This window comes from Sorex fumeus, unplaced genomic scaffold (assembly GCF_029834395.1).
Source record: "Sorex fumeus unplaced genomic scaffold, SorFum_2.1 ptg000078l, whole genome shotgun sequence".
In the NCBI taxonomy this organism is placed as follows: Eukaryota; Metazoa; Chordata; class Mammalia; order Eulipotyphla; family Soricidae; genus Sorex; species Sorex fumeus.
Window position 1 is genome coordinate 3136668 of NW_026606135.1, and position 16434 is coordinate 3153101.

At 39.3% G+C, this 16434-nt stretch overlaps 1 long non-coding RNA gene across 2 annotated transcripts in view; it reads right to left on the bottom strand.

Moving 5' to 3' along the window:
* Window positions 1-2032: 2032 nt before the first annotated feature.
* The window catches only part of LOC130038645 (uncharacterized), a 38436-nt gene continuing 24034 nt past the window's right edge, over window positions 2033-16434 (bottom strand). For both annotated transcript variants that reach the window (XR_008794745.1, XR_008794744.1), the window contains one exon: window positions 2033-3615. This is a non-coding gene — a long non-coding RNA (uncharacterized LOC130038645). The remainder of the gene's footprint in view (window positions 3616-16434) is intronic.

Consider the following 16434-nt stretch of genomic DNA (forward strand, 5'->3'; position numbering starts at 1 on the left):
GGACAAAAAAGAAAATTGTGTGTGTTTGCATTCGAGTGTGCATGTGCCAGCCTGTGGCTATTTTTGACAGAGTACATGTGTATGTACTGTGCAGTAAGTGTGCTGTACTTACTTTGCATCCTGCTAGTCCCTGAATACACAGTGCCAGTTTGAATCCCTGGCACTGCATATGGCCCTCTGAGCATTACCAAGAGTCACCCCTGAGCACAGACCCAGGAGTAGACTTTAAATACTATGTTTGTGGCCCTAACGCACGTGCGTACACACACACACAAGAAAGAGAGAGAGAGAGAGAGAGAGAGAGAGAAGGGAAAATGCCAAATGATCTCAATCGTATGTGGAGTATAAGGAGGCAAAGCAAGGGAATAGATAATGATCACAGAGAACAAATCTGACATTCTGCCTATAGAATGAGTTTGCAAAGGATGAAGGAAAAGCAGGAGTGAGAAGGGACAAAGGACTTCTGGTATTATGGTGGTGGCTGTAGTACCATAGTATTATATGACTACACCATTAATATTAATACCATTTTAAATAATAGCTCAGGTAAATTCTGAGGAAAAAAGATTGATCATGGGGAAAAAAAGTGGGGTAGCAGGAAGTAGGTAGAGGGATCTTCTGTGTCAAGATAAGAGAAATTTCAGTAGTATGTTTATATGTTAAATAGGAAAAGTCAGTAAAAATGGAGAAATTGAAACTAGAGTGAAAAGGAGATTTGTGAGACTGCACAGTGTCCTTGAGATACAGGAAATGGAGTGAAGGTATTGGGTTTAAATAGGAATATAAGTTCCATTCACGTAGAATAAAGGAAGAAGGGGAGTGCAGATGGGGAATTTGGAATATCAACACAAATGATAGCATGTTTTTTGAAAGAATTGGGGTATAACATCATTAGCTGAAATTATAGGGGAAAAAAGATGGTAATTTGAAGGAGAAAATCTGAGGAGAAAAGGAAATTTTGAGACGGCCAGTGAGGAAAATTAGAAATTAACCAAATGGGAGGTAGTTCTTGCGTTAGTTCTTTTTTTTTTTTTTTTTGTGACTGGGATAGGTAAGTTGTTTGAGTAATTTTCACCCCTTCTTTCAAGGCTCAGAACCTTCAGTATCTGGGCAGACAAGTTGCACAGTGAATTAATCTTGGTATGGGTTTTGCAGTGTGGCAGAAGAGATAGGGTGCCAAGATTCAAATAATGAGGGTGTTTGAAGTGATGGGCCTTTGAGTCTATACTGAAAAGTGCTGAGATATGAAGTGGTTGAGATTGTATATTGAAATTTAATATTTTTATTTATTTATTTATTTTAAATATTTTTTTCTTTTTTTTCTTTTTCTTTTTTCTTTTTAATAATTTTAAATAAAAACTTATTTCTTTCTTTTTTTTTTCTTTTTTTTTCTTCTTTTTTAAATTTTCTTTCTGCTTTTTCTCTTTTTTATTTTCTACTTTGTTTTATTTTTTTTTCTTTTTTTTTATTTTTGTGCTTGGGTTTCAGTTATACAATGATCAAGTCCCCAGAAATTTAATATTTTTAATGGGAAATAGCTCAACAGGCTGGAGCACATATTTTGTGTACAAGAGGCCCTGGTTTCTTCCCAGGCACCATGTTGCAGCCTAAGCAACCCTGTGTACTCAGAACCAGGAGTAGCCCCTGAGAACTCATAGGTGTGGTCCCCCTACACCTCCTCCCCCTTAAAAATAGGAGAAACAGTTCAGACTGAATCAAAGACATGACTAGGGAAAGGGTTTCTGAAGTGTAGAGAAAGTGAAGGTTATTGGAGTACGGATAAGGGAAATAAAAACTAATGAATCCGCTATATAGGAAGAGAGTTACTCCAAAAGGTGGCAAAGCAATGTGTGGAAAGGTTCAGAACCGGTTCCAAAGTCTTAAGCTTATGTGGGACAATGATCAGTAGGTCAGCAGATGACAGAAACAAGAAATAGGGACAGATGATGCCAACTTCAAAAGACACCAACTTCTACATTATATGAGAATGTAGAACTATGATAAACAAAGAATGCCATCCATGCTTTACATTTGTAAGGTGAGAGAAAGAATAGCTTGCTCTTCATTTTAATTTAGATAAGACTGAATGTAAAATTGTTCAGATTTTAAGGCATTTATTTATAATAGAATAGCATAATGGACTGCTAGGAAATAAAATTATTGTGAAAGTGTGATGGTGGTAGAGGTGGAGGGTACAGAGAATACAACAGAAGTGAATGAGATCAGTGCAGTAGGAAAAATGGGTTTTATTTAGAGGGGATTAATTATTGAAAGGGCTTACATTTTGGGTGACTGTAGTAGTGGTAGTCTTAGCTGATACCAAAATTATTATTTTGTGGAAAAATGTATTTTATATTGACAGACTGATATGCTCAGTTATACACAAAACTTGATAATTTCATTGTTTTCAGCTCTACTAATCAATGTGTAGCAATCTGGATCTTTGCTCAGCATGCCATAAAGAACCTGAGCATGGAGTTGTTTCTCTTCTGTGTCAAGGTTTAACCCTGGGTGAGGAGAAATGTAGAATGGAAGTTATTTGGTGTCACTTAATCTTTTGACCTTGACAAGCTTGCTTTGAAGGGGTGGTGATGATACTGAGCCCAAATTAGGTGTGAAAAATCACTGGGACCTCAGGCATTTGCAAAGCTTGATGCCAGGTTGAAGGGGAGTATGAAAAGTTACGAGTTCCAAAAGGAAGGAACAGCAATAATCTGGTTTCGTGATCTCTTTGTAAGTCTAATATCGCAATAATATTTAGGTCATAAAGCATAACCCCTGGTATTTGGGAATTAGAAAATGTCAATAAGATAGCAAAATAGTACATTTAAAGCTTAGCTCTCCCAAAATGTTTTTTTAAACCAAGATTACATATTACATTATTTTGGCATATTTAAAATATATTGGGGTGGGTGGGGGGATTGTTCTCTGGGGACGGAAAGATAGTACAGCAGATAAAGTGCTTACAGCCACACCTGCCATCCACTATGATTCCTTGTGCCTTGCCAAGAGTTATCCCTGAGTTCAGTGTCAGGAGTAAATCCTGAGAATAGTCAGGTGTGGCCCCAAAACGAAATATCACTTGATCACTTGCCAGTCTGTTACTCATCAGTTTGTTCAAGCGGGCACCAGTAATGTCTCCATTTGTCCCTATCGCGTGCTAGTGTAGCCCAATGGTGTCTGCTTGCTCCAGGAACACAAAGTCTCAAACTGTTCATTCAGGGTCTTGATGAAGAAGTCTGACCATCTCGTAGGTGGGTGGCCACACTATCTTTTGACATCCTGTGTAACGGCTCTAGTCCAGCAGTCATCTTCAAATCGTGTTACGTGTCCAACCCATCTGATTTTCAGTGCCTTGGCAAACAAGACAGCGTCCCTGATTTTCAATCGTCGTTGGAGGTCGGAACTTCGGATTCCTTCTCTCACTTGAGTGAAGCGTGATATTCTAAGCATAGCTCTTTCGATTCCTCTTTGGGAGACCCGTTCTCATCCTGTTTTTGTAGGGCCTAGGCCTCTGAGGCGTATGTTAATGCAGGAAGACCGGTGGAGTCAAAGAGATGTGCCCGGAGCCATAGGTTCTTCCGTCCTCTTAGCTATTTCTTCTACACTCATTCCCTTTAAAATGAAATATATTAAAATAAAATGAAATATGCGCTCAGACTTTCTTCAGTTTTGGAATAATTAGAATTGTGGTGTTTTGTAGAAATACTGATATGTGTAATTTTATGATATCATCTGTCTGACATTAAATAATATATTACACCCCACAAGTTTCAGGCACTGAGTCTATGTGCTGGTTTCTATAAAGCAAGATTGCTGGTTGAATATTAAGGATACAAATAAGGGGGTCAGAGAGATAGCTCAGTGAGCTCAGCAAGTACTTTGTTTGAAGGAGGCCCAGGTTTAATTTCTGCTACTGCATATGATCCCTCGACACGAACAGGAGCTGCTCCTGACCATAGACTAGAGAGTGGCCCCTGAGCACCGCAGGATGTACCCTGTGAAACCTCCCTGCCCCCTAAGGATATAACTCAGGAGTAGCCAGGTGGAAGAGCTATGCCTAATATGGTATGGAGGAAAGAAGTATTGAGCTATTCTATGCATATTTTATATGATTCCCTTTTATTACATCGATACACTCATTTCTTAGAAAACATTTTGTTTTATAGATGGAATTCTCCATTGTGCTTTTAAGTTTTGCTTTTTAAAATTGTTTTGAAAACTATTTTGTGCTGCATTTCTCCCATTATATCAATATGTTAATTTTTGGAAGAAAGAAGACTAGAAGGGACATCAGGATGTGGTAGAGGTTCTTGGGCATTTTGGTAGTGGTGAAGATGCAGGAACTTTTTACTTGAAACATAAAAGTTAACACTGTTATACCCATGGTACCTAACTATAGTTAAAAAAAAAGTAATTTTCTAATGGATGGTTTGTAAAGTGGGTTCAATATGTAAGTTTGGGAAACTATGACCTTTCCTTCTTGGCAATTCATAATGATTATTAGCTTAATAAAACTATACTATTAATAATTTAATATTTATTAGACACTTTTTAGGTTTTGTATTTTAATTTTTCTGTTGTTGACTTACTCCTAGCTCTGTGCTCAGGGGTCACTCCTGGTGTGTTTGGGGTACGATATGTCATTCCAGGGATCAAACAGGAGGTAGGCTGCATGCAAGGTAAATACCTTAACCTCTGTACTATCTCTTGGCCCAGCACCTATTTTAAGGCTCTAACACCACATTTGTCACTATTTCTAATCTGTGCAGAAACTCTAGATTCTACAGTTACCTTATTATTTTTATAATGGGGCTACATCTGGGCATTAGGGTTCCTAAGGCCATTCCTGGCAGAGTTCAATCTTGTGAGAGCTGCTGGTGCTCAGGGGACATAGGGGCCACTGGTCCCACACCTGGAGTTGCTGGGGAGTGGGCACTAGGAGGTGCTTACAAGCCGTGCAGTGCCCAGGATCAAACTCGGGGCCTTTGCATGTTAGGCATGTGCACTACACTTGAACTATCTTCCAGGATCCTATTACGTTTTTCTAGATGAGAACACTGAGACTCAGAGTGGTAGGTAACATGGCCAAAGTTACATGATAATGCTAGTAGGTTTTAGAGCCAGGATTCAAATCCAGATAGATTGACTCCAGAGGACGTCCTTTAAAGTATTGCAATGTAATGTTTGTAACTGGTAAGGGAACTAGTTTAGCATTAAGTTCAGCATTTCTCAAACTTGTTTGACTATGGAAACTCATGATCTTCCAGTATTTTTGTAGGGATTAGTCTTCTATGGATTTAACACCAAGGAATGCTGCTTTGAGCCAGCTTACTCTGGTGATCTTTTAATATTTTCTAAACAGGTTTGTTTTGGATTAGAAATAGTTATGTCTTTTTTTGGGGGGGGGGGGGGGAGTGCTCTCTGTCTATAATCACTGTCCTGTCACTGTCCTCCCATTCTTCATCGATTTGCTCGAGTGGGCACCAGTAACATCTCCATTTTGAGACTTATTGTTACTGTTTTTGGCATATTGAATACATCATGGGGAGCTTGCCAGACTTTGCCATGCGGGCAGAATACTCTCAGTAGCTTCCCGGGCTCTCCGAGAGGGACAGAAGTTTCGAACCCAGGTCAGCCACATGCAAGGCAAACGCCCTACCTGGTATGCTGTTGCCCCAGCCCTCTGTCTATAATAGTAAATGTTATATTTATATTACTTTTTTCTACTTGACGGCCTAGTATTTTGACTTCAAGGTGTTTTAAAGTATCCTTAAAGTACCCTTCACGATGACCTTTCCAGAAATTTTTCAAAGGCCAGTATAACTTTATTACTAATTTTGAGGTACTAGAACAATTTATAATACTCTGTTCAGTCCTTAGAATCTGTTGTATTTTCCCCAGAGACGTTACTGTACAAGAAACAAGAGAGCTGCTTGTGCTTTGGAACATTATAATAATTGACATGAGTTTGAACCTTGGCTCTGCCTCCTTTACTAGCTATGTGACCTTAGTCAAGAATAATGTTTCTTCTCTTTTTCTAAGAAACACTTGGTGTTCAGTGGATCATATAGTATCCAGGGATCAAACCCAGGTTGGCTTAGTGCAAGGCAAGCACCCTATCTGCTGTACTATCTCTCTGACCCAAATGTTTCTTTCTTTGAAAGACAAGATAAATATTTTGCTGGTTGACTATGAGAAATTAAATGCAAAAATTCAAGTGATATCTTGCATATAGGAGATTTTCAGCAAATATAAATTACCCTTTCTAAGAAGGTTATCTCAGTTCTATAACAGAACAAATTATGAAAATAGAAAAGGAAGGTCAGTTTTAAGCATGAACTATCTCAGTGTTATGCTGACATCAGCCACATTTCTGATAAAAAAATGTTGTCATGATACAGGTTGAATGGGAGTTAAAACCAGTTCCCTTCCTGCTTTCCAACTGACATAATAAGCAAAACCTGACTGGGCAAACATAGACCTATTTATTAGATCACTTATTATTAATGTTAAACTAGCTTTGGTGCTGACTTCTCCTGTTCTTTTTGAAATTTCACGGTTGTCATTTAAAATCTGACAGCCCTTCAAAAGCTTCCTATATTGCTTAATGGTTTAAAATCATTCTCCAAATCATAGAAAGTATATTTTCCAAAGTGGCCTTCGTCTAGCAGTTTGTTCAAAATCAGATGAGGATAGAATTGCTTATATTTTCACATTTAGTACTTGAGGTTTATATAGTTTTTAAAATTTTTTCATTTTTATTTTTTGGTTCAGTTTTTATTGAATGATAAACGTTTGGGCTTTATAAATAATGCTTAACATGTATTACCAAAGCATAAATAATCATTTAAAACAAAACTATTAAGGGGAAAATCTGGGAATTTTCAGTTTCACAATGACCTACCCTCTAACAAAAAAAAACGGTATATATGGAGGATCCTTAGTATTATATTCCAATGCTCATCTCACTGATATGTCATAGTTATTGATAACTGAGTTTCCTAATTCCAGTTTTGACCCTTGCAACTTCTGTAATTTTAGACCTTGTTCAACCTAGGCTTCAGTTTTCTCAGCTAAAAAAGGGAATGCAAATATTAATTTATTTGGTTTTTAGTTTGGGGCCACACCTAGCTATGATGCTCAGGTCTTACTCCTGGCTCGAGCTCAGGGATTGCTCCTGGCAGGCTCAGGGGACCATATGTGGTGCTAGGGTTGGAGCCCGGCTTGGCTGCATGCAAGACATGCCTCAGTATTATCACTCTAGCCCCAGAGATACCAATATTTGTTGCTCTCCCAGGACTATAATAACAAATGACTTGTTCACGAATTCTTTTTTATTTATTATTATTTGGTCATTGTCTGGGGCCTCATCTGGTGGTGCTCAGGAGTTATTTATTGCTCTGTGCTCAGGAATTACTTCTGGCAGTTCTTGGGGGCCACATGGGATGCTGGAAATCAAACCTGTGTTGGCCACATACAAGGCAGATACCCTACCTGCTGTACTATTACTTTAGCTCCTAGAAAGTATATTCTGAGAGAATATGATCGTCATTTAAACCAAAGATATGATCCTATAGCCCACACTTAAAATGATTTAGCCAAAAATGATTTCTGACAGATCTTGTTTTGAATCCTAACTTTGCACTGTATCAATATTGTTACCTTACACAAGTTACTACTGTGTGTAAAGTATTATGAAGCTTCAGTGAATACTAATAATAACATATATATGTATAATCTATTTTAATGGACTGGTTTACATATACCCAAAATACTTATTATTTGGAGATAAAACTTTTTTTGGCGGAGGTTTGGACCACACTGTTGCTCAGACCTTACCCCTGGCTCTGTGCTCAGGGATCACACTGATGGGGCTTAGAGGACTGAACAGAGTGCTAGGATCAAACCAGCGCAGCAGTTTGTACAGTGGGCAGGGTACTGCACATAAGGCAATTGCCCTGCCCACTGTACTATTATTCTGGCCCCTTAAGAAGAAAGGTATTTATTATGATACTTTGCATAATTTTGTATGTCAGGGGTCTACTTAAACTCCTTAAAAGCAGACAGGAATGGGACCAGAGCAATAGTCAGCAGGTAGGGCATTTGCCTTGCACATGGCCAACCTGGGTTCAATCTGCAGCATCTCACGTGGTCCCCCAAGCACCACCTGGAGTAATTCCTGAATGCAGAGCCAGGAATAACCCCTGAGCATTGCTGGGTGTGACGCGCCCCCCCCCCCCAAAAAAAAAGCAGACAGGAAGATCAAAAATGAGCATTGGATATATTATGATGTAGGTGACTGAATTTTGCCCTGCATAGAATCCACTTTGGCAGAAGTGATGCTTTCTTTTGTAAATGAAATAAAGTAGTTGGCTGTTACTTCATTTGGCCAAATTGTTTTCTTTGATTTTTGCCTTTTTTTCCCCTTGAGTATCAAATTATTTTCAGAGGTTGGTTCATAAAGTTTAGAGCAGACCAGATAAATTTTTCTATTTAAAAAATATTTTTTTTTTTTTTTTTGCTTTTTGGGTCACACCTGGCGATGCACAGGGGTTACTCCTGGCTTTGCACTCAGGAGTTACTCCTGGCGGTGCTCAGGGGACCATATGGGATGCTGGGAATCGAACCCGGGTCGGCCGCGTGCAAGGCAAACGCCCTACCTGCTGTGCTATCGCTCCAGCCCCATTTAAAAAATATTTCTATTGAAAAAATATTTCACGACTGAGGAGATAGCTCAAAATTTTCAAGTCCATGTTTTGCATGTGAGAGCCCAAATTTGATTTCTAGTACCACTGGAAATGGTCCCCTGCAGAGAAAGTTTTTCATCTTTTGCTACGCTTTAACTTCTGTATGATACTGGTTATAACATTTTTTGCTCATCTTATTTTTAATTAATAATGGAGTGGTGATCCTTAAGCATTTCTTATGAGGACCAGGACCTAATCCCAGAAATACTTACCTAATCTGCCTGATAGTTCAGTTCTCATGTCCAGCAGAGTTTTGGGTCACCAAGGTCACTTTGGCAGTGCTTGCGGGCCACCAGGGTCATATCTGACAGATCCATATGCATTCAAGGTATGTGCTCCTGACCCCTGAGGCCTGACCCCTGTCTTTTTGCCCTTTCTGCTCATTTAAAAATTCACTTTAGGGTCTGGAGAGATGGTACAAGGGTTAAGGAATTTAGCTTGTCTGCAACAGACTGGTTTGACCCCCGCCACTACAGAGCACCACAGGAACAATCCCTGAGTTTAGAGCCAGGTGTAAGCCCTGAGCATAGCTGGGTGCAGCTCCAAAAACAAACAGCCGCCCCTCCCCCAACAAATTAACAATTCACTCTGGGGCCGCAGAGATAGGTCATCAGCTGTATGTATGCTTTGCATACTGGAGGGCTGGGTCCACCCTCAGACTCTTCATGGTCCCCTGCACACTGCTGGTTCAGCCCTAAACCAAAAATTAAACAAAAAACAAAAGTATATTTGAATTGTTTACATATTATTTAAAGTTCTACCTTGGTAGACTAATAGTGGCAAAATTAGTAATTAGAGTTTTATGAGAATTCCTAAAAAAATAGAAAAGCTTAAGAATAGTATTGGGTAATATAGAAAAAGGTTTAATTTTGGGAATTTTTATAATGTCCTTGTCAGACTGACAGTATTTTAGTGGTATCAGGAAATCTAATCCAGGGCATTATGCAGCTAGGCATGCGCTCTGCCACTGAGTTATATATCCAGCCCATCCCATTTTATTTTGCAAGTTAACTTTGATAAGATTTTGACTTTTTTTTGTTATGTTCAATTTCTTATAATGATTAGATGATTCACATAACATAAAATAATATCATATATGTGTGTGATATATATGAAACTATTCATATAGGTAGTTTTTATATATGAACTGTATATATATGGTAGGGGATAGCACAGTGGGTAGGGCGTTTGCCTTGCACGTGGCCTACCCGGTCAACTGGAGTTCGATTCCTCCACCCCTCTTGGAGTGCCTGGCCAGCTACCAAGAGTATTCCGCCCACACGGCAAAGCCTGGCAAGCTACCCGTGACATATTCAATATACCAAACACAGTAACAATAAGTCTCACAATGTTACTGGACCCTGCTTGAGCAAATCGATGAACAATGGGAGGACAGTGACAATGACAGTGATATATAGTTTCATATATATATCAACATCAGAACTTCTGAAGGTACTATAATTAGGGAGCAAAATTCTGCTGTCCCTCAAACATGTCTTTCGTAAAAGGTTCATTTTATGGAAGGGATCTTTTCTTTTTTTTGCGTCACATCCGGCGATGCACAGGGGTTACTCTTGGCTCTGCACTCAGGAATTACTCCCCGCGGTGCTTGGGGGACCATAAGAGATGCTGGGAAGCGAACCCTGGTTGGCAGCATGCAGGACAAATGCCCTACTGGCTGTGCTATCACTCCAGCCTCCATGGAAGGAACCCTTAAGGGATCCTTAAGGCATAGTGAAGATCAACTTTGTAGAAATATTTACATATAAACATCCCCCTAAGGTCTTTCTCCTTCTAATCTAAGATCTAATCCAGAGGTTTTCAAATTTATTTGGTTTATTTGGTTTACTAGCTCCTCCTTCCCCAGATCCAAATCTGCCTCTTCCTTAAATGAACAAAGAGAAAGCACCCTCTAGTTGCATCCGAGGCTTCTGCCCCCCACCCCAACTTTCCCATGCTCTGAAAGTGGTATTGTGTGTATAGAAAAAATTGCAATATGTAGAATGTAAAAAACACCCAGGCATAGAATAATTTGCTTGCTAGAGGCAGAAGAAATAAGGGAGAATGTTTAAAGGTAAAGGCCCTCCTGTTGAAAGGTGGTCAAAAGATACAACTTGTAAGAGTAGTGAGTTCTAGGGATGTTATATGCAGCATGATGACTGTAGTGAATAGCACTATTGTTTATTTGAATGTTTCTCAGTTTTTTGATTTTAGTCATGGGGGCCATGCCAGTGACACTTCTGGTAGTAATCTACATAGTCTGGGGACCATGTAGTGTTAGGAAATTAACCCAGGGCCTCACACATGCCTTGCATGTGTCTAACCATTTTTACTATATCTCAGCCCAAGTGGATCTCAAAAGTTCTGGTCTCAAGGTAAAATATTGTAAGTATAATTGATAATAGATGTTAACCAAAGTTATTGTCATTATTTCAATATGTTTATAAAAACAATGTATACCAAACTGGGCAAGGGATACCTGGTAATTTTTTTCTGAAGTGGGTATGTTAGGCCAAATAAGGTAGGGAACTAATTAGTACAATTTTTTGTTTGTTTTTGGGTCACTCTCGGTGCTCAGGGCTTACCCTTGGCTCTGTGCTCAGGGTTTACTCCAGGTGGTGATTAGGGGACCATACGTACTACTGGAGATTAAACATCATGGTTTACAAAGTTGTTCATGATGTATTTATTACAGGCATTCAACATTGCAACACTAGTCCCATCACCAGTGTGACCTACCCCTCACCACTGTTTCAACTGGGGGAGTCTCAGTCACCTCCCCAATCCTGATTTCTTTGTGGACACAAAATAATTTATATTAACTTGTTGCAACTAAATGGCTAATGGAATTACTAAAAAATACTTCAGTAAAAGAAAATTTGTGAAAATTGTTATGTCTAATCCTGGGATTAGACAAAACAAACAAAACAAAAAAACCCAAAAAAGCAACTGATTCAAATAGTACTCTTATTTCTATTTATTCATTTATAGATATTTTTAAATTCCTGATATAAGACAGGTACTTTGTTATCTACTGATTATGCTTTGCAAGGATACAAAATGAATAAAGTACCAAAAAATATCCTGGGCCGGAACAATAGTACAGCGGGTAGGGCATTTGCCTTGTAAGTGGCGTACATGGGTTCAATCCCTGGCATCCCATATGGTCCCCTAAGCACCTCCAGAAGTAACATCTGAGCATTGTTCAGTGTGACCCAAAAAGCAAGAAAAAAAACCGCAAAAAACAAAAGACTCCTAATCACAGATAATAGCTATTTTATTGCTAACTGTGGAAGCACAAAAGAAGTTTCTGAAAGTAACCTAATATAGTTATATGTATTGCTTTCTTATGGGCTAGAGTGATAGCACAGCGGGTAGTGCGTTTGCCTTGCACGCAGTCTACCTGGGCTGACCCGGGTTCGATTCCTCTGCCCCTCTCGGAGAGCCCGGCAGGCTACCGAGATTATTCCATTCACACAGCAAAGCCTGCCAAGCTACCTGTGACATATTCGAAATGCCAAAAACAGTAATAACAAGTCTCACAATGGAGACATTACTGGTGCCCGCTTGAGCAAATCAATGAGCAACAGGAGGACAGTGCTTTCTTATATCTCTTTTCTTCTTTTTTTTCCACTGACCTTTTGGATCTCACCGGGTGATGCTCAGATGTTACTCCTGGCTCTGCACTCAGGAAGCCCTCTTGGTGGTGCTCAGAGGACCTTATGGAATTTGGGGGATCAAACCTAGGTTGGCCACGTGCCAGGCAAACACCCTATCCACTGTACTGTTGCTCTGGTCTGATACTTTTTTTTAGGTATATTTCCAGTTATTGGTAGTTATGGATTAAATTGCCATAGCACAGCGGGTAGAGCATTCGCCTTACAAGCGGCCAACATGGCCGACCCGAGTTCGATTCCTCCGTCCCTCTCGGAGAGCCCGGCAAGCTACCGAGAGTATTCGATATGCCAGACACAGTAACAACAAAGTCTCCAATGGAGACGTTACTGGGCCCGCTGGAGCAAATCGACGATCAACGGGAGGGCCTTTACCTTTACCTTTTAATGTCCAGGATCTCAACTTTATTTCATAATTTTGTTTCTTTGGAAAGATGTAGCACTGTCCTCCCGTTGTTCATCAATTTGCTCGAGCGGGCACCAGTAACGTCTCACAACAGATTGTGAGACTTGTTACTGTTTTTGGCATATCGAATACATCATGGGTAGCTTGCCAGGCTTTGCCGTGTGGGAGGAATACTCTCGGTAGCTTGCCGGGCTCTCCGAAAGGGGCGGAGGAATCGAACCTGTGTAACAAACATTAAAAAAAAAAGTGGGGCTGGAGTGATAGCACAGTGAGTAGGGTGTTTACCTTGCACCAGCAGACCCAGGTCCTATTTCCAGCATCCCATATGGTCCCCTGAGAACCGCCAGGATATTTCTTAAATTTTATACAGTGAAGTAAAACTGAACTTGCAGAATTCAATATGTTTGTAAATTGAAGATTTTGTCTAATACTGTTTTTTTCCCCCTTGTTGTTGTTTGTTTTGGGGGCAAATCCAGCAGTGCTCCAGGACTCTTTTTGACTCACTGATCAGGGAACACTCCTGGTGGTGCCTCTGTCAGCATATGAGGCAAGCACCTTAAGTCCTGTACTATCTCTCTTGTCCAGACACTTCATCTAATTTTGAAATGAAAAACATTCACTTCAGCACTACTGAGTTAATATATAGTTGGTACAAAGAGTGATAGATTGATCAGGATAAAACTTGAAAGTATAAGATAAAATATGGTGACCTGAGGGGCTGGTGAAATAGTACAGTGGGTACTTGCCACGTACATGTACCCTTGCCATGTACAACTACAAGTGTATCATGAAATAGGACCGGTACACTTGCAATGCACAAGGCTGGCCCAGGTTCAATTCCAGGCACCCCATATGTTCACATATGTGAACAAAAGTGGGTGTGGCCCCCAAACAAACAAAAAGTATGGTGATCTGAGTATTTTTTTCAGGTAGTTATAATTTTAATTATGATAAACTTATAACAACTTTTATTTTTTGTTTTTAGGGCCATCCCCAGCTGTGTTCAGGGCTTAATTCTTGGTTCTTCACTCAGGAATCACTCCTGGGAGACCATATGTGGTATTGGGGGTGAATCAAGTTGTCTGCATAAAGGACAACCTGCTGTAGTGTCTTTCTAGTCCTTATCAACAACTTTTATTAATTTTTGTTTCTTTTTTTTGATAAATAGATTTTTTTTCTATACTTCTTTTTCTTTTTTAAAAAATTGAAGTATCATGATATATATGGCATCATTACAAATGGTTTTATGAAAGACTGAGAAGAAATTTATTGAAGACAAAGTGAGGAAAACTAACTTAGATACAAATGATCCTAACAAAAATGAAGTTAGTTACATTAATAAAAGCTGTTCTTATCCATAATAATATGTTGTTGTAATTTTAAAAAATTTTGGCATTAATTTGATTTATGAAAGAATATCACCTAATTCCTGAGGTGATATTTGTTACTATATTATTTAGAGTTCTTGTTAGCTATCAGGTCATATCTTAAAGTATTTTTATGAATTATCTTCATTCGTCGATTGCCTCGAGCAGGCCCCAGTAACGTCTCTTTCATCCTAGCCCTGAGATTATATTCAAGGCTCTTTAGGAGAATGAGACCCATCATTGTTACTGGTATTTGGCATATTTGGTACGCCACGGGGAGTTTGCCAGACTCTGCCCTGTGGGCAGGCTACATTCGATAGCCTGCAAGTTATCAAGTTATCTGAATTATCTTCATTAATCTTTTTCATTGCTCTATCCTGAAAAATGTGTTGAAGTGACTGTGAAGTAGATGCTACTTTTTGAGAGGTTAATTTGCCTAAGATCACATAGTTGTAAGTGGTAGAGACAAGAGTAGCATGGAGTTCTTATTTTGACATTTATTTATTTATTTCCGATTTGTTTCTTGCACCATACCTAGTGGAGCTTGGGGCTGTTCCTGGTTCTGTGCTTAGGGAACAGTGATGGAGCCTGGACCTCCTATGTACAGAGCATGCACTTAGCCCATTAAGCTCTCTGATTAGCCTTGCATTTCTTAAATATATTGCTTTTTAGGGAGTTCTGCCACCAATTTATAGAGAGAAAATTCCCAGTGAGTGAAAAATCTAACTTTGAGATTTAGTATTTATTTCTTTAAAATGAATGTGTAGGGGGCTGGCACAATAGTACAACGGGTAGGATGTCTGCCTTGCATGCAGTCAACCCGGGTTCGATTCCCAGCATTCCATATGGTCCCCTGAGCACCACCAGGAGTAATTCCTGAGTGCATGAGCCAGGAGTAACCCCTGTGCATAGTCGGGTGTGACCCCCCCAAAAAATAAATAAAAAATAAATAAAATGAATGTTTTGTTTGTTCATAGAATATGTTCTTTAGGTTTCTTCTCAATCTGAGGAAGAATTTGGGAAGCCAACCTGAGAAAGTCCTTACAGTTAAACATCAAACATTGTATTTATTTCCACTTACACTTAATATCTAGCCTAAAGACAGAGTGACACAAATTGCATGTGTTTGAAAAACCTTAAAAATTTTTCTCTGATAAAAGTACTGTTTTCTTCAAGAAGTCTCACAATGGAGACGTTACTGGGCCCGCTCGAGCAAATCGATAAACAACGGGAGAACCGTGACCGTGACCATATATTATTCAAAAACTGCTAATAGTAAAGTTGAAAAATTAAGTCAGGGCCAGAGGGAGAGTACAGGGGTTTCAGTGCTTGCTTTGCACGCTGCCAACCCAGGTTCTACTATAGACACTGTATATGGCTCCCCCAAGAATTGCCAAGAGTGATCCTTAAGCACAGAATCAGTCAGTATTAAGCTCTGAGCGCAGTCAAGTGTGTGTGTGTGTGTGTGTGTGTGTGTGTGTGTGTGTGTGTGTGTGTGAGAGAGAGAGAGAGAGAGAGAGAAAAGTACTGTTTTCTTTTACAAAATTAAATATTATGTATTTATGTAATTTATTTTAAAATAGGCTAAATGATTTATAATTTTTAACTAATCATATAGGCTTTATAGAAGAGGGGAACGAAAAAGTGGAGGTAGTGAGAGGGAGAGAGAAAGTGAATATGAGAGAAATTAGAGAATATGTCTTTCTATTAGTATTTGGAAGGAAGAACATAGAAATTAAGTGGTTTTCAACACCCAAAAGGAGAGAGAGAACAAAAGGGTATGCCCTGCCACAGAGGCAGGGTGGGATGGGGGGGATGGGAGGTGGGAGGGATACTGGGATCTGTGGTGGTAGGAAATGGGCACTGGTGGAGGGATGGGTACTTGATCATTGTATAATTGAAACCCAAGCACAAAAATTTGTAAGTCTACAACTGTACCTCATGGTGTCTAATAAAAATTTTAAAAAAAAGAAATTAAGTGGTTTTTATTATGTCTTATTATTATAAGAGAATGTGCTGTCAGTATCACTTATAATGTTAATGTTGAATCACTTGGTCTAGAAAGTCTTTGCCAATTTTTTTTTGATTTTTCAAGGTTTTTTAATGATAAAATTAAAACTCTTCTCTCTTTCTATAGCACTGTAGCACTGTCCTCCCATTGTTCATTGATTTTCTCGAGCGGGCCCAGTAATGTCTCCATCGTGAGACTTGTTGTTACTGTGTTTGGCATATCGAAT